Below are 18,535 nucleotides of genomic sequence, written 5' to 3'. Positions count from 1 at the left end.
TTAGCACAATCAAAGAGTTTTACATATGGAGATGCCTGACAACCAATCAATGGGCAGTCAGAAAACCAGTTAGACTATCAAATCTTTCTGTTGATGTATATAAAAATTATATGTAGCTAATGTAAGTGAATGGTTCACTGGGCAAATAAATGGGTGTTTTCAGCAAAAGCAAAAATATGCTGATCAAGTGAAAGGAATTTCCCCTGTCCCATCTCTAATCTGTCTCGGAAGGAAACTTTTCCTTGACTCACTAGTACTCCATGGCCACAGCTCCAAAACATGTCCCCTTGCCATCAGTCTTCAGGCTGGCTGACAGACTCTGTACACCTGAGCTCCCAGGCAGGGGCCAGTGCCTCTGGCCATCCTAAATTCAGTGATGGCACAGCCACAGTAGGAAACTGAGCTATTTGGTGGTTCCACCTGATTATAAAGATATAATATATAAATATATAAACAAAACAGAGCATAGGAAAACAACCACATGCTAGCATGTGTTGTAGGAGCCTTCCTGGAGTGTTTGGATGTCCAAATGTATTGACTTTGGACAGCTGATAGGCGCTTCCCCTGGTGCATTTCTGTGTTTGAGGACAGCACTTTGCTTTTTTTGTTTCGCACCCCATCTTCCCTTCATGGCCACATGCTAGGGAACAGACACTCCCCAGAAAGCAGGCACACCTTCATACCAAACCCCAGAGTGCAATGGGCTGGGACATGTGGCACAGGGTAGCTTAAGGGAGCAGCACTTTATTCTCCCCAAACCTGTTGTGCTTTCAGCTGTCTTCCCCTCATATCCCAGGCTGTCCCCAGGAACTGGGTGGGGAGTGTGCTGCTACCTGCAGAGCTGGGCATCTTGTGCTTTGTCCCTGCCTAATTTGCAGGTGTAGGCACTTCACAGAATGATGCTCAGATGCCCTTACCAACCCTTCACTCTCTGGCAGAGGAGAAATCTGTGCAAGGCTGATGGCTCCTGGGCTGAGGTACAGAGGTGAACCCTGCAGACCCCTGCCCTGCATTTTATGCCAGAGGAGGACAGAGTTGAAATGAGACTAAGTGTTTCCACCCCACACTATCATGACTGGAATTTTGAGCCATTAATTTTTTTTGGAATTAAAAGCTGCTTTTTACATAAGTAATATACAATAAGTCGGTGAATACCAATTAAAAGCATATTTCACAAAATTAGACTTTCAGTTGCCTGTTCTATTGAATATCACTAGGTAATAAGCTTTCCTCATTTCCCTGAGCATGTAATTTTTCCCTTGAATTCTTGAGTCACTGCTTTGATCACTTCTTGATTGCTTAAAGGCTGTGAGTCAGTAATATTTCCCAGTTTCGTTGTCACATCAAAGATCTTTGAGGGGCTTTCTCCATTAGAAGGCAGCCAAGGTTCCTGGTTGACATAGTTCATCACCATGCCAAAGCTATGCTGCACAAATGAAAATAGGGAATAATGCAACACTTTTAGCCATTCGTGTAATCACTTGAATAATATGTATCACCTCCTTAAATGGGCCAGCTGCTGCACAGCAATTTTTTTTGCTTGAATTTCTACACTTGAAAATATGGAAGACAAACACTAAACAGGAAAGGTGATTTTTATCCAGACATACTGATCAGTGGAAGCAAAGGCAGTTGCTTTCCTCCATTTAGAGACTTTAGCTGTTGCTTTATTCAGGCATTTATGACACGAACAATTCTGGCATTGAAAAGCCTCACATTTTTACAGAAGCATAATTTAATGTGATAATATGCAATATAAACAGTTTGCACAGGATTCTGACTTTCGGTTTGGTACAGGAATCCGTATCCCACAGTGGCAGTTTTGACCAGCTGAAGCCATTAATGTGGGTCCCACATCATGCCAGATCCTGACATCCTTGGTCCACTTTGTCTTGGGTTCTTCTTGGGCAAAAGTCAATAGATTTCCAAAGAAGCTGGGTCTGAGAAAAATGAGGTCCATATTACCATGGAGACTCATCAGAGTTTTCCTTGGCTTGCAGGCAGGGGAAAGTCTATTTCCCCACCTGCTGCTCTGTCCTGTGAAGGCTGTGACACGAGAGCCTCTGGACTTTCATCTTTGGCTGTGAAACCCTGCCCAGCCCCACCTGAGCTGCCTGAATCTTCTTTTTCCTCCCTTGGAGGGAGAGTCAGGGTGTGCACAAGCACCCTGTAGGGATGTGTTGGGGTCCCATATCCCACAGAGGGACAGATGTGTAGGGGAAGAGACTTGCTTTGGGATGACCTGAAAGCAAAAGCTTTCTCTGAGGAAGGGTATGAAACTTGTGGCAAATTTAACTTCTTCAGGAGCTGCAAGTATTTCCAGTGTGAACTCCATACCTGAAGCAAATAAATTACAATGGGAAGGCATTTAAAGGGACACTGTCACATTACAGCTCCTATGTTGAAAACAAACAAATGCCTTTACCTGTGTTACAAATCCCACCTTAACATTATTAAAAGTGAAAGAATTTTTAAAAATCCAATTTACTTGTCACTCTTTCTGTTTTGTTTACCAGTTGTGTTTTCTCACAATAGACAATAGAAATCAATGAAGTCAGGTTTGCCTGTGTCTGAGTCACTTTCACTTTTAGGTTTTCAGGCTTAGGGTGGAAAGTTCAGGGGAATGGTTATTTCATCAAATACGACTGTTTTCATTTGCAATTAAAAAAATCAATGCCAATGTTTCTATTCAGACATATGTTTGTAAAAGTCTGGTTCTGTGAGATTTAAACTTTGGACCAACCTTGGCAGTGTTCTTTGAAAGATGTAGCTAAGTAAAAACATAGTGGCAATAAAGGAATTCTTTCCATTATCATGGCAGATTGGAGCCCAGTTACGCAGCAGGACTCCATCTTTACAGGTACCGCAAAAGTAGGAGATAAAATATGGTCACAGCCTCTGAAACAAGGGGCAGATACATCCCTAACAAGAAAAAAGATAATGAGATTCTAATGTTCAGCACTATGAGCCACGATTTCAGCAGCCCAAGAAACCACAGCTGCTGCAGATAGCATTGCAAAGGTTTCTCTGGAAAGAAATGTGAAAGCAGATAAAGGAGTAACTTTGCAGATATTTACATGAGATTCTCATAAGCACAAGGGCAGCTTTTGATCAAAGGATATAAATCTGGGTGAATCTAAATGTGGTTTTTTTCCTACACTGGAGTTCCCTGTTCTGTGCTACTTCAGGAGGGCTCAATTTAAGTCCTCATAATGGTATGCAAAACTTGCAAAATGTATCCCAGCTGGGGCATGCTCTCTTGCTAAGGCTTCCTTCTTGCTCCAGCAGGACTTCATTTCGGGGAGCTGCTGGAAGAGTGAAACACAGAATAGCAAGTGCTGTTTGCATTCTGAGAAGTAGCCCCAGCCTTCTGCTTCCACCCATGTCAGAAAGGATTTCAGGACTGGGCCTAAGGCTTCTGGCCCTGAATCTAAATGTCAGCAAGTGTACACAATTTGAATAATTAAGAATTGGTCTATTTATTAAAAAAATGTAGAGTCAAAACAAAGAATTTGCAATCTGAAGTATGTTTTCACTCATAGCATTTTAATGGAAGTGGCATTAATTCCAGTGACTAGTTTTTGTGGTTTCATATTGGCTGGGATGTACCCCAAGTGGGGCAGAGTGCCCCTGGGGACCCAAAAGACTCACCCTTCTTCCTTGCTGAAGTGACAGGTGTTGGACACAAAAGTCTCTCCCCAGCATGATGGGCACTGCTGGCCAGTGACTCACATGTATGGGCTGCTCATTTGTGCTGCGTTTGGCACACACTGAAAAATTCTGCAAAAGGCAAAATAGCAGAGGTAGTTGTTAAGTGACAGATTCTTCTTTTACTTAGAGAAGTAATGAAGCTCCTAAATTGAGGCTGAAAACAATGGAAAATGGTAGCTCTAAGTTTCAAATGCAAAGCATTGGGAGATGTCTGTGCCAGAGTCCTTTATTGTTCCCCTTCTGGACTGAGTGTTAAAGGTCTCACCCAAAAGGAGCTGCTTTTTGTTTAAAAATGCTGAGAGTACAGATTTCATCGAGTGAACACCACTTCATCAAGGAGCTGTCTGCATGCCTTTCAGTCACTGCTCCTCCTGACAAGCTCATGTTCTTACAGGCAGCATCTAATTGCTATAAATACCTGCAATGTATCATTCACTTCTCCTCCTTAACATAAAACTTTGGCTTTAGAGGAAAATTGAATCTGTTATTCCTGATGTTTCTTAGCCTCTTGCTGTTGCTAGATGATACCAGGCAGGGTGGCAGGAGGAGGAGATCAGGTTGCTTCCAGGTAAACTGGCAAATGCTTCTGCAGACCCGGCAGGGGCCACCAGGTCCCCTCCAAGGCTATAGGTATCATGGGGAGGGAATTCCCAGACAGTGAACCCTCTTGTACTGGCAGACTGGGAGTTGTTTTTAAAGGGGGGAGAAATGGGGGATAAGAAAAGAAGACCTTGTAGAAAATTCCAGTCTCTATTCATAAGGCTTGTGCTAAAAATGACCTCGTGTTTCATAGTGCAGCAAACAGTTGAAGAATGCAGTCTTGTGGCCAAGAGGAGGGTGTTTCAGTGACCACTTAGGAATATTTGAATCACACAGTGGCTTATTTTGCTCTTCTTTCTTATTCCTGACAGCACAGTGTTTAGAGAGGCTCTTTGCATGGGATGAAGACACTGAGATTTTAGTATGGATAATTCAGCTGCACTCTTCCAGTGGTACACAGCTTTGCAGAAGAAGGGACCAGATTTTTGGCCTTCTAAGACATCTCATAATCTATCTGTGTCTCTCTGTCACAGATTCTATCCTTTGAGCTATGATCCTAAAAGCCCTCAGGGGCCAAACCTCTTGGGGAGTGAAGCACTTAACACAGGGTCTTCTGCAATCGATGCTTCAATACTAGAAATGCTTTTAAAATACTTTTATTTTCTTAAAAGAGAAAAGAACCAGCAGAGATGAAAACTACTCATCCCTTACTTTACTGCTGTTATAAGCAGTTTCTACAGAGCTTAGTGACCAGTGACATTTCTCTTTGGGTGACATGTTTGGAAACTTCACTGTTCTTTCATTTTCAGCACACAGCACCAGTTAATTTGTCTTTCCAAAGCAAATGGGCGTGTGAGCACTGACTGGATTGCCTGGTTTCTCAGCCTAGCTCCCATCCAAAACTCTCCAAGAAAAAATGGCCTCTTGCTTCTTACAGCCAGGTTCAGGCTCTGACACGTGGGATGACCACTTGCTCAGCATGTAAATCCAGAGATGCCAAACCTGTGTCAGCAGTGGTATGCTTAGGACAGACAAATGTAGCTTTTGATCATGATCTGTCATTAGCTGCTCAGTCCTTAGGAATGTTTCCAGCTGCAGTACTTTTGACTTTTTCCTTGCTTGCAGCTTTGCAGAGATCTGCACTGGGATGGAGGTTGGCGGGAATTGCAAATTCCATCTCCTGTAATGAAACCTCTCATAACTGCCTGCTCCTGGCTCTTTGTCTGCTTTTTGGGAGAGGCCCTACTATCCTGTGTAGACACAAGAGATTTCAGCTGAAACACAGGTCTCCCCTCTGCTGTCTGCCCCCTCTTCCCAAGACTTAAGAGGAAATCAAATGCTGCAATATAAGCATGCAGGTTACACTTGTATTTAGTTCAATGGCCTCTCCTTTCTAACAGTTTACTTTGTCTCTTCTAATTCAAGCATGTCAGTAGCAAGTATCATATCTGTGACATTGATAATAAAAATCCCATTGTAAATGCCGGGGTGTCATTTTCCATTCTGCCTAAACAATCCCGAGCTTTGTGCCTTCTGGAGTGGCCCCTGTCTCTCACAGGTGACATTTGCAGATGGGGATCCGCATGTGTGAGGCACGCAGCTGAGCCTCTCATTTCCATACGGACAGCCTGGCATAAGTGCACTTTGTGTCAACCAAGAGGCCAGTCTGCAGCAGCTGGAAATTTGACCACACTGGATTTACAGGGCCCTATTCCTCCTCAGGAGTGCCAGCCTGGTGGAGGCAGTGCAGGAGCACTGCACAGTACCCGGCATTTTCATGTGCAACTTCATGTTCTTTGTTTGGAAGGGAAAAATCAGGAAAACCATCCACAGACTTGTGTGCTTTGACTCTGAAATGCTTTCATTGACATGCTTTGGCCCAAGAGTGCCTAGGGAAGTTGACACCTGACTTGTGTGGAAAGCAGCCAGTGGTGGCACTTCCAGAGCTCTAGAGCAGCTGGACTGCTCTACAGGGTCTCAGAGATGTGGAAGATGCAGCTCCCAGATGGACAGGGCTCCTTTGGAAAGAACCAACACCTTTTCTGCATAACCACCATGGCTGCTTCGGTGGCTCTGTCACTGTTGCAGTGGCATTGTGGAAAGGACAGTGCTCCCTTCTCAGAAGAAAAGAAGTGAATAATTTTCAGAAAACGTGACCCTTGAGAAGGCTTAGTTTACAGAGTAGGGTGTCAAAATTGTGGGTTTTTTTGTGATCTTACCCTTCTTAGAATTACCTCATCATTTATATACTCTCCAAAATCACACCAATTACTCTAAATATGTACAGACATATACCAAAGTAGCTAAAAAAGGAACAATTACGATACTATTGGCATGGTTACAGCATCTGTGAAAAAGACAGCTTTTATGTGTAACACAATTTGTCCAGAATTAATGAAAATATCCAGGGCTGTTTTTATGAAGTAATTTGTCACATTAAACTAAAAAAACCTAAGGTTATGTTGGACATGAAAAGAAACTCCCTGAAGGTCAAAGCAATTAAACATTGAAGCAACCCATCAACCCAGGGGTCACCGAGGCCTCATCTAATGAGAACGTTCAAACGAGAGGAAATCCTGCAATCGTCTCTACTCATTTCTTCGCCAGGTTAAATACCCATTTGAAGTCTTGGCACAGCAGAGCCAATGGAAAAATTCCCATGGGCTTGATTGGGACTGTGGGTTTTTTTCCCCTGGATTTTAATAAAACCTTTGTATTTCAATCAGATCTGGAATAGTTTGCATCTTCTGTGAATTCCTGTAAACCAAAAGACCAGTAAGGAGCTTAGTAGTAGCATCTTCCATGTTTTTTTCTTCCTTCTTCTGTATAAATATTAACAGCTAACATTTGGCTGTTGCAAATAGATTCAGATTTAGTTGTTTCTGAGGGAATCTGTGTGTGTTGTATTCACAATCAAAAAAGAGCTACTGCAGAAAGCTTCTTTAGAAGAGAACACTCCAGCAGGAGGAGTGTTCATATTGATCTGGCAAGATTATAGTGTGACTTTAGCATTCAGTCAAATATTTTCATAGTTTGGTAATCTTGATAATAAAAAGGACTCATCACAAGCAAACTGTGAATTTGTGTGCTGCCCTAACCTTCTGGAATTAGATATAAGAAGACCTATAAATACCTCTCCTTTAAAACTGGTTTTGAAAAATGCCAGGTAACCTCGTACAGGTTTGTAGAAAGAACTATGTGGGTCAGGTGCTACCAATTTCTTTGTGAGCCTCAAACTGGAAAACTGTTTTGTATCTGGTAATGATAGCAAAGCACAGAGCAGTTTCTCAATGCTTCTTCCCTTTTGTGCTTTACTGCTTTGGTGTTGTCATTAACACTGCTCCCTGTTGTTTTCCACTCTTCCTTCCTATTCTTCTTGGTGTATGAATATATGAAAAGTGTATGTTACTCAGTTATCAGTACTATGTTCCATAAGCTATAATTGCCATAGGCAATTCCCTGCTTTGGAACAGGTTCTTTTACTATAAACTGACAAAGCCAAGGAAAAAGGAACTAATGTCTTTGTGAAATATTTGTGCATTCAATATATATTTATATTAGACAGAAGGATAAAAGACAAAATAATTGCTTCGGATTATGTACCATAATCTGTCTAGAGTACAGAGGTTCAGGGGATTCTGTTCAGGGACTGGGAGTAAAACCAGAGCAAGTTTGGTGTTCATTAAGTGGTGATGAAACGAGATAGCTTTTCTTTTGTACCAGCTGAAGTCGTGATCCAGTTAGATTAGGAATATGCATTGTTTATGAGACAAAATTTGGTATTTTGTGCTGTTTGGATAAGTGGGATATAATGCATTCCTCTTTTTGACACTTGACTGCTCATCAACTTTTAGTTCAGGTGGAACAAAATTGGTATTTTGTAGTGTGGAGATGGTGTTACATGTAAAGAGTGCAGCAACCACTGATGCTGATGTTTTTTATAAGTGATCACCATATACAAACAGGAAATGGCTCAAAATACACTTAATAATGATTTATCATAACTAATTCTAAATAGTGATATCAGTGCTCTAACCATGTCAGATGACATTTGTGTCTTGGTTTCCTTCCACAGTTGTTAAGTTTGAGGGTTCATTTAATGGGCTTTCTCTGGTAGAACAGGAGGCACGTGGAGCTGGCAGTGATGAAATGTAGTGGTACAAGGACATGGAAGTATGTTTAGGAAAGGGAAAATTCAAAATCTACTTCCCCACTGTCAGAGGCACCACAGAAAATCAACTTGAGACACCGATTTTCCTAAAGGACTTAGTATTTAGGCACGCCACAATCATTAATATTGTCAATGCATAAAACAGCTCAGCAATGTTTTATGTCTGAGGGGTTTTTTTATGTCCTGTCACTGCCTTTACAGGATGCCCACACATGGCTCAGCCAGGTCCCAGGCATGGTCTGCAGGGGAAGGAAGAAGCTGATGTGTTTCTGTAAAACTGTTCAGCTTTAAAAGGAATGATTTTAGGGCTAAGTGGGTGTCCTTCAAAAAAGAATAAATCAGAAGATTCCACCGGATTAAGAACCCAGTATTTTGAACATTGCTGGAAAAAAATACCATAAAAATGATAACCAACAGTTTTCAGAAAAGCAGGCAAAGGCTGAAGTCGTGTTCACTCTGCCAGGCAAGCTCACAGCCCAGTGGAGCAGGGCAGTGTAGAGTGGGGGTACCCAAGGCATGGCAGGAACCACACTGTGCTGTGGGACCATCGTGCTGGCAAAAAGGGTTCTGCACAACAACAAGAAAAGACAGTCAGGGAAGGTTTGTTTCCCCCAGGAACTGTTCTCTGCCCCAGACATGGCTTCTTCAAAGCCTGCATTCAGAGCTGGCAGCAGCACCTTCCTGTCATCCCTTCCTTCAGTGTCAGCAAAGGAATGCATTTTCCTCTGAGATGGTACTTATTGTCTGCTTCTCCTGGCAGAAAATATATGCAATTTTAGGGCATGATTCCTCTTATCTACTACTGCTTGAGGAGAAGGATTATTTTTTGGTTAGATAAGTCGGACCCCAAAGCCTTTGAGGAGATCTATGTTTTCTGGGGCTTATATTGACCCATAAAATTTTTCTCCTTTTCCTCTTTCCAACATTTTCCTTCTTCTTTTATCAGGCTGTAAAGCCCTACAATCTGGGAAAGGAAAAGCTTTACATTTAATTTTTGGTCTTTGGTCTTCTCCAGCTTAAATGATTCCATGATTATAAATGAACACAGAACAATGCCTGACTGAAACCTGGTCCAGATTCTGTGACCAGGTGCTGGTTCTGTGTGAACCAGAGATGAGGAGATGCCTCATGAGCTCAGACTCACCCACATAGTCCCAGAGGGAAGCTTCATATTCTAGCTTTCATTTTCAGTGGTTGGCTATGGAAATAGAAGTGTTTTTTCACAGCTTGTTCTACCCCACCGGCACAGCCCAGTTTCTTCCAGCTCCTGCCTTTTTTACACTTGGTTGATAAAATTGCAAAGTGTAAAGCATATTGAATTTTACCATTTTACAAATGGTATTTATAGATGAGCTAATACCAGTTTTGGAACCAGGCAAAACAGGAGTGCAACCCATGCAGATAATGACACACAACAGGGAGTAGTGGGCTCTGATCTCTCAGGGGTTTGCAGGAGTAACTGGGGAATCTGCCTTGTTTCGAAACCCTCCCTCCTCCAGTCACTAAATGGAGGAAAGATAATGAGCTTTTGTAATAGGCATGGGACTGCTAATAAAAGCTTGTCTTGCTGACATCCCTTTATTGAAATTATTACGTGTTCCTTTTCATGTTGAAGCAAGATTAAAACAACCCTAGGATATTACTTTTTTATTGGAGCCAGAAATCTACACAGTGCCAGAAGAGACAAAAATCTAACCCAAATTCATACCTACAAGTTGGAGGTGAGGATTTAATCATCTTTTCCAACAGACACCATCAGACAAAGTGATCTTTTAAGAAGAGGCTGACATTTTGTTGACAGAGATGGACAGAGACATTGAATGATCTCAGTGCCAAAACTGAAAGAATAGTGTAGCTGGATCAGCAAAATGTCATGGTTAATAGTATCAAAAGCCACCAAAATAATTAAAAAGCAATAGGTCACTCACATTGCCACACTCTGAAGACTGTAATAAATAATTAAAAATTCAAACCAACCCAGCCTCAGTATTATGGAAATCAAACTGGACTTCAGGGAAATTTTTTGTGACTAGATGGTCAGACATAGGACCATCTTTCCCTTCAACCCACCCCCAGTTCTTTTCCAAGCTCTTAAACAAGGAATGTTAAAGAGAAGGTGATAATCCAAGATGATTAGGAGACAATGGCAATTTACTTATGACACCTGAATAACAGCAACACAATTCAAAACAGATAAAACAGAATCACAAACCACAAAAGTGTAGGATTACCCATGTTGAAATAAAAGGATCAAACACTCACAGAGGAATTGATTGAACTTGGGGGTATTTTGAATCTGGATCATGTAAAGCTTTTGCATGAACTTAATTTATTCTCATTAGTTCAGAGAATGTCAATGGAGAAACTCCAGCACATCCAATTATATGTGTGCCTGGATGGTTGTAGCATCAGACTGGAGGGTGAATATCACCAACACAAGTTGAAATAATCAGCTAAAAGTCAGTCAGAAAAGAGAGATGGTATATGCAAAAAGTTAAAAGGCAACAGGAAAAGGCAACAAAATTTCTGCAGATGTTTCAAAAAGGAGTTTTGCTGTATAAGAGATCTTGATCAGCTTGAAATAACTTAGTAGGACTGGAAGGCTACCCAGGCTTTTGCTTTCTAAAAGTGACCCTGTCAAACATTTGAGTGTATTGTCATCTAGTTATATTTTATAAAACAAAACTGAAATTTGCTTTTGATTTATTTTCCCCTTATTCTGTTCCAGAGACACAGAAATACAAAATTCATCCCATGAAGATGAAATATTGAGTCACTGAGATTACTGACTTGACTTTCCAGGCACTTGGCCATGCAGGCAGCAGGAGGAGCTGCATTTGTCCTATGGGTCAGAGCCATTGTTGGGGCAACATGTGCTGCCTTGACAATGTGCCCTGCCTCCTGTGGCTCCCCATGCCAGGTGGGCCTCTCTGGCCATTTTTCTGTCCACAGTTAATTTTACATGGTTAGGTGAAACAGCAAACCAAAATACAGAAATAACCCAAATCTGTAAGTCCTTACTTATGTAAGGAGATTGTACCTTACAGCCAGCCTTATCAACAAAGCAGATATGAAAGAAAGCAAAAGACTCATTTTGACATCTACCTGAGCTTCTCCCACTAGGACTGTCAAAGGAAAGTGTATCAAAATCCCTTCTGATCCAGTTGGCTCATTAATCAGTTCTTTTCTTGACAATTTCACCATTAACTGAATGATCCATTTCAAGATTGGTGCATAAATCCAGTTTAACAAATTTTCACTAGGATGGAGGAATTCCAAAATCTCTTCACCAAAATCCTCAGTCATAGCACTATTAGTTTTTAATTAAGGTTTAAATAGGCTAGAATACAGAAAGACAGGACCAGATTTCATGTCTGTTGCAATGGCATCCATTTGAGTTCCATTTGCATGCATTTCAACTCCACTGAATTCAGTTGAATTGCAAAAAAATAATGATTTCTGCTGAAGCTGAATTTGATTAATAAATCTGACTGTTGGTAGATAGTACAGCATATTATCCTTACTGACACCTTGCACATTGTTTGCAGCTGCAGATCCCAAAGTGCACACTGGACACTGAAGATCCTAGTTGTGACCTTGATGCCAGCAAACCCATAAAATACCAAGACTCATACAGAGGTTTTTATGATGTTAGTAGGAACATGTAGGTCTCAAAGCCCTGAGGGACAGGTGTCATAACAAACACAGTGGGCCAAATTCACTGCTGATATTGGTGAAATGTCAGCACAGATAAGATCTGAGACTGGTGCAAGTGGTTCAAAATGTAGCACACTGATTCCATACTGATTCTGAGTCTAAGGATCCTGTGAAGCTGAAAGTAACAGCTAGCAGTGCAAGAGGACAATGCATAGATATTGATTAACCAAAAATTGCCTTCACCAGCACCTTTTCGTGTTACAGCCCAGCCCTCTTAAAAGCTCAGTGGAGGAGAAGGGTGTTGTTAGCATGAGAACATCCAGAGAGGTCATGATTCTGCTCTTCTGCATACATCCCTCACACCCCTTGGTCCCCCAGGCTTCTGTAAGTTGCTAACTTAAACAATTTGCTACAACTTCTTAAACAACTTGGTACCTACACAATGACTTCCTGCTTGGGTCTATGCATCCAGTTTACAGCTGCTGTAGAACTTATGCTGGACATCAGATTTTGTTCAGCTGATCTTTTTTTTTTTTTTTTAATTCCCCAGGAAATTGATTCATAGGAAAATACCTCCACATCTTTTCCCCCCACTCTAGCAATCTTATCCACAAACCAATTATACTAACTTGTGATTACATTTTATTTAAAGAAAAATGATTGGTTGGAGTTTTGATTCAGAGAAAAGTATAAGATAGGGAGAAATCTTGTGTCTTTCCAATAAACATCAAATAATGTTGCAACTACATAAACAGAATGAGAAAAGAGTGGTACCCCTGCTCCAGTTTGTCCTGAAACAGATGTGGCAAGATACATCATCCTCAAAATAATGTGTTACTTTTTTTTTCTTCAGAAAATGGTTCCAGAAAAGGTGCTTGCTGCAAGCAAAGCTAATAAGTTGCTCTGTTAGCACTGAGATTTACAAAAATTGATTTCCTATTGCACTGTGTCTTCTGACTGGATCCTATGGTGTCTAGGAGGGCTTAAGGAATGAGCAGAGTGTATGTGGGGGTTGGGGTGTTTTTCCCTCTCAATGCCTTCTCCTGACATCTCTTGGTGGGCAGAAGCAGCCTGTAGCTGCCTTCTCAGAGAGGGCACTGGAAAGGTCTGTCTCTCCTGCCTTTTGCTTCTCTGCATGAAACATTCAGGAAGAAGAATGGCTTTGAACATTGTGCACTTCTGTTGGGTTAAACTGAAAGTGCTCATGAGTTCAGGAGGGAGGTGGGGCAGAGGGGCAATGGTATCTCTGTCTTTCACACCGACAAGAACACAATTTGTGCAAAACCTCCATGACCATTCTGGTCTTTTTTTCTTAAGAAAGCTAGATTCAAAAATTCCCATTGCCTTTGCAGAGCTCTAAGCCAGGATTGTTGCTAGATATCCCCAGAGGGTCAGCTGGGTTGATATTAGAATTACATGGAGAGTTACACTAAATGTGCTGAGCATCATAGGATGGGTGTCTTACACGGGGTATTATCCTTGTGGTAAATAATGAGTATTTCCAGGCTGTGCAGGACAAACCTGCAGGACATTGCAGGGACACAAAAGATAGTGGGGCTGAGGGCATGGGATCCATAAGCCTGGTGTAGAGGAGATCATCCCAGATGTAGTTTCCAATGTCACATCCACCTGACACAAGGACCAGGGAGAAAACAATTCCTTTGGGTCAGCAGACAGAGGAAAAGCACGCGGCTCAATGGGTTAAGGAATAGGCGAGTACAAGCCCGGCCCAGAGGGTGGTGAATGAATGAGCTTCCTCCCCCTGTCCGGATTCCTTTCCCAGCCCGCCCCCGGGATTCCTTCGGCAGGAGAAAAAGGGAGAAAATCGAGCCCTTTCTCTTGGGGGGGCAGCAGGGGCAGCGCTCCCCGCCCGCGCCTCCCCGCCGCAGCCTGGGCTGGTTTCTGGGTGCTGCCGATGGAAGCTGAGAGCTGCTCTTACGGAATGCAAATACATTTTCAGGACTTTCCCTTCCATTGAGGGCAAAGACAATCCAAGTGAGGAAAGGCACACGACTGAGATTTAATATTTAACATGGTCTGTTCAAGCAGAAAGATGAGTCCAGACCCCTTTGAAAAGGTGGTCCTTATGATTCTTAGAGCAGAATAAGTAAGGTGGCTGCAGATAATATTACTTTTCTACCCCTGTCTGTCACCTGGGGGTTTCAGCACATTTCTGAACTTTCCACACTTACCTCTCTTAGAACCCACCTCTGAAGATGGCAAGTATTACTTTCTTCATTTTGGAGGGGGAAACTCTAAGTGCTGATGAAAGGTGTTTCCCAAATACTTCAGGAAACCTGTAGCAGAGAGAGGAAGTAGAATAATTGAAAAATTATTCTGCTCTTTCACATTTGCATCATTGTTTCCTTTTAATTCAAATAACTTCAGAGATTAGCATTGCAACAGACATTTTCTAGGGCACTTTCTAACATCCTGAGCCCACTGAAGTGTACCAAATCCACTGAAGTCAAAAGACCATCCTTAGATTTAGTTGCTTGTGAACTTGTCCTAATTTGGCTGAGGATCAACAGCCCACAATAACACTGGGACCAAGAGATTGTAAACATTAATCTTGACCCAGAACTATTTAGGATCATTGGCCAAGCCAACAGAAAGTCAGAGTATATCTCTGTAAATTTAATTCAACTTAAAACATTATCTTCTTCACATCATTTAAAATATCCTTTAACCTTTCCCAGGGAAGAAGAGGTCTTAGTACAGTGGACATAGTTAGAAATGCATTTCTCTCTGGTGTATCCTATCTTTGTCAGTAAATCCTACTGTGTTGCACAATTGATGAAAAAGCAGACCTTGGTTTTTCTTTTTTTTTTTTTTTTCATTTGGAAGAAGTTTATCATGTGTGGCATGTTGGCCAACAGCCAGCCATACCAGTCATGCTTTGCTGGTTGCATGTGTACCCATTGATAAACAGTGTTTGGAAACAAATTAGAGGACTGAGTATGAGCAGAGTCACAGATTTGGTCTTTTGTATCCAATGGTGGAAGCAACTTTATACGAGCATTTGTGATTTTCTCAAGAGTTTTCAGTGCTGTTGTAAACACTTCCAGTTTAAACCTACGTCATAGATCGATATCTTCTTAGAGGCATACCAATGTCTTATCTGGAGATGCATTTGTGTCCCTTAGCCACATGTTTACAAGAGTCTGTTTTGGGCCAAAATATTCCAAAAGACCATCTTCTATGTGCTTCAGACTGTCAGCTGCAAAGCAATCTTCTTCCCCTTCTACTCCCCTCTTCTCTTTCCATAGCATATTCTGGATAAATTGGTGCTGAGGTTAATGGAGGGAAAAGAAAGAAAAAGGGTAAAAATAATTATCTGGGTAATAACTGGGTAGTAGCTTCTCCCGCTGCAGTCATTTCAGTGTGTTGGCTGAACTTGGTATCACTTTCTCTCCAGCTCATTCACTGAAGAAGTAGGTGTTACCAGACCTGCAGAAAGCTGATTTGGGACTGCTGAGATGCCTTTTCCCTCCATGTCAGGCATGTGACAGTACTGGTCAACATGAAACCCTTTGTGAGCTGGGAGACCCAAGTGCTGGGGGATGGTGTCATGGCTCACTCTGTGTTCTGCTCCTTGCTCCAGGAAAGAGGATCACTGTGGGGAACAGAGGAAAAGAGACCCTGGTGCTGACCTGCAGGGAAGGAAGGAAGGAAGGAAGGAAGGAAGGAAGGAAGGAAGGAAGGAAGGAAGGAAGGAAGGAAGGAAGGAAGGAAGGAAGGAAGGAAGGAAGGAAGGAAGGAAGGAAGGAAGGAAGGAAGGAAGGAAGGAAGGAAGGAAGGAAGGAAGGAAGGAAGGAAGGAAGGAAGGAAGGAAGGAAGGAAGGAAGGAAGGAAGGAAGGAAGGAAGGAAGGAAGGAAGGAAGGAAGGAAGGAAGGAAGGAAGGAAGGAAGGAAGGAAGGAAGGAAGGAAGGAAGGAAGGAAGGAAGGAAGGAAGGAAGGAAGGAAGGAAGGAAGGAAGGAAGGAAGGAAGGAAGGAAGGAAGGAAGGAAGGAAGGAAGGAAGGAACTGCAGGGGTGCATTCCCAAAATGCCTAATTTAACATGTCTGGTTGTATGGGTGCAGCTTCATGGAAGATGAGACAGTTGCACCTGTTTACACCAGAGATACTTTTGGAATAAAAGACACAAAGAAGCAAATCTCAGAGAAGCAGAAATCTAGAGACAGAATTATAGATACTATTGAATCCCCAATGTATTTTTAAACTTCATTTTAAAGGGAAAACAATGGGAAAAAAGCCTCAAAGGCACATATTTAAGTGTTAGTTTCAAAGTAATACCTCCTCAGAGATCTGACTTTATCACTAGAGAAAGGAGAAAGCAGAAAGTGGAATTGTTTTTGTTGTTCTATCATGTTTATGACATGACAAAAACGTGGAGTTCTTCTGCCTTTTGCTTTTCACCTTGTTGAACTGCTGTCATACTTCTGTAAATCGTTTGCACCATAAACAAGCTTTGTGAGTGAAAGGGCAAGTGCTGAGAAAAGCCAAAGGCAGAGATTTTATATTGAATTTTTTCTTACAGAGATAACTGACTTCAGCATGGACCAGCTTCACCTAGATCTGTGAAGAAAAGCCAAGCGCCACTGACAGCAGCAGCATAATGAAGCTCAAGCAACAACAAATGGGCTAAAACTCTGAATGTGTTGGTTTTATTCTTAGGCAAAGAGTAAGATAATTGCAGCTGAGAGGATTTGGTCTTGAGCAAGAGCTACTGCCTTGTTTCTCCTTAGCATTTCGGCCACAGATGTGGAAAGACTGACATCCCTCACACAGGAGTACTACCTGGAAACTGCCCACTGTTGTGAAGCTCTGACTGTTACTAATTGAAATGTAATTGTAATTACTTTGGAGGACTATCTGTCTGTGCACACCAGTGACGGGATGCAGAGCTAGGAGGAGAAGAGGATGCATTTTTCTTGCACATGTGGCTGTTGCAGTGTCAGGATCCAGCACAGCAGGCAGCTCTGCTCCTTTGGCAGAGAGCCATCACCAAGAAAAAGGCATCGGCATGGTTCAGAGCATGGCAATGACAGGCTGGGATAACCTGGTCCCATGGGGACTGCTGCTTGTTTCAGTGCAAAGTGAGAGGCTTGGCAGGAGAATGTGCTTCTGTTTTATCTTGCTAGGTCTTGCTGTATAGAAGCATGGGAAGAAGGCTGGAGAGGTAGGGCCACACAAATAAATGCATCTTCAGCTCACTGAAGACTGCATAAATTCGGTTTGTTCCCATAGTGTCCTCTTTGCAAGTATGGTACTCCAGACACATGGAGAATAGTACTTAAGGAGCTTGAGAGCCATTACTGATCTCAGTGGATAAACCCAAATCCACCTGTGCTGGAGCCCACTAAATCCAGGCACATCTCATGAAAATACCTGCAGGCCAAGTTCAGCTTGTGCGTCCAAGGGAGAAATTTTTGTGATTTGTCTCTTCAGTTCAAGGTGCAAAAATCTTGCTGTCTTACATGCTTAGCCCTGCTTTGCTTGTTACATCTGGGACCTTTCAGAAAATGTGACACAGTCCAGTACTAATTACTTTTCTTTAAACATCTTTTTTTTTTCTTCCCAATTTGCTGCCATCCTTCACCACTGGTTCAGTATGTCTACCTGATTTATGTAACAGGGGTCTTAACATAACAGTGAACTCTTAAAAATATTGCAATCTCAATATCTGACAACAAAAAGAACAAATACATATCTTAGAAATGAATAAAAAAGGCAGAGAGCCTTTAGCATTGGTGTTTAACTGGTTTTATGAAGTTTAACTGGTGTTATGAAGTCTCAGAGGGCTGTCCACTCCTGGGCACTCTTGGCTGGCTGTTCTGCCTGTGGAGAACTTGACACCAGGGATTCTCTCTATAAATCTACTATGAATATGGAACACACATGAATTATCTGGTGTTTTTACTTCCTTACTGGGGAAGAAACTGAGGAAGGGCTGGGTGAGGCTCCTCCACCTGAGACAGATTAATGATAGAAACTTCTGCTGATGGGAAATTCAGATACAGATCATTAGGGAAAAAAGGTGGATTTAGCCATTTTTCCTATCTAATCCAGAAGGGGAGAAAAAAAATTAGAGATGTGTGTCTAATGAAGCTGATCAGAAGTTCACACAATTAAAGGACATACAGGTTATAGAAAAAAGGATTTCTTAGGAGACACTGGAAAAACACAGGTGAAAGACTGACCAAGCATGTCCTGCCCACCAGCCAGGAAGGCATCTTCCAGGTGCTCTGAAGAATGTTGGGGCAGAGAGGAAGACCAAAAGGATCTGGTTGTAGCACTATGTCTCTTCAAACCAATGGACAAGGTGAGGAGGAAAAAGACCAGAAGAGAAGAGAGGGATCATAAAGACCTATATTCTTCAGGTCTGTACATTGCTGTGTCGCTAAAGACAAGAAGTGTGATTCTGGAACTCCTGACTATTTAATCTCAGATG

General features: G+C 42.1%; 1 long non-coding RNA gene across 1 annotated transcript; it reads right to left on the bottom strand.

Moving 5' to 3' along the window:
* Positions 1 to 1,906: 1,906 nt before the first annotated feature.
* On the bottom strand, positions 1,907 to 14,329 carry LOC118685720 (uncharacterized). Its single transcript, XR_004980023.1, has 3 exons — positions 14,272 to 14,329; positions 3,652 to 3,780; positions 1,907 to 1,940 (listed from the first exon to the last, which is right to left on the bottom strand). It is a non-coding gene; the product is annotated as an uncharacterized LOC118685720 (long non-coding RNA).
* Positions 14,330 to 18,535: the final 4,206 nt, after the last annotated feature.

The sequence above is a fragment of the Molothrus ater genome, chromosome 3 (assembly GCF_012460135.2).
Source record: "Molothrus ater isolate BHLD 08-10-18 breed brown headed cowbird chromosome 3, BPBGC_Mater_1.1, whole genome shotgun sequence".
Lineage (NCBI taxonomy): Eukaryota > Metazoa > Chordata > Aves > Passeriformes > Icteridae > Molothrus > Molothrus ater.
This window is presented reverse-complemented; position numbering and strand designations above follow the sequence as displayed.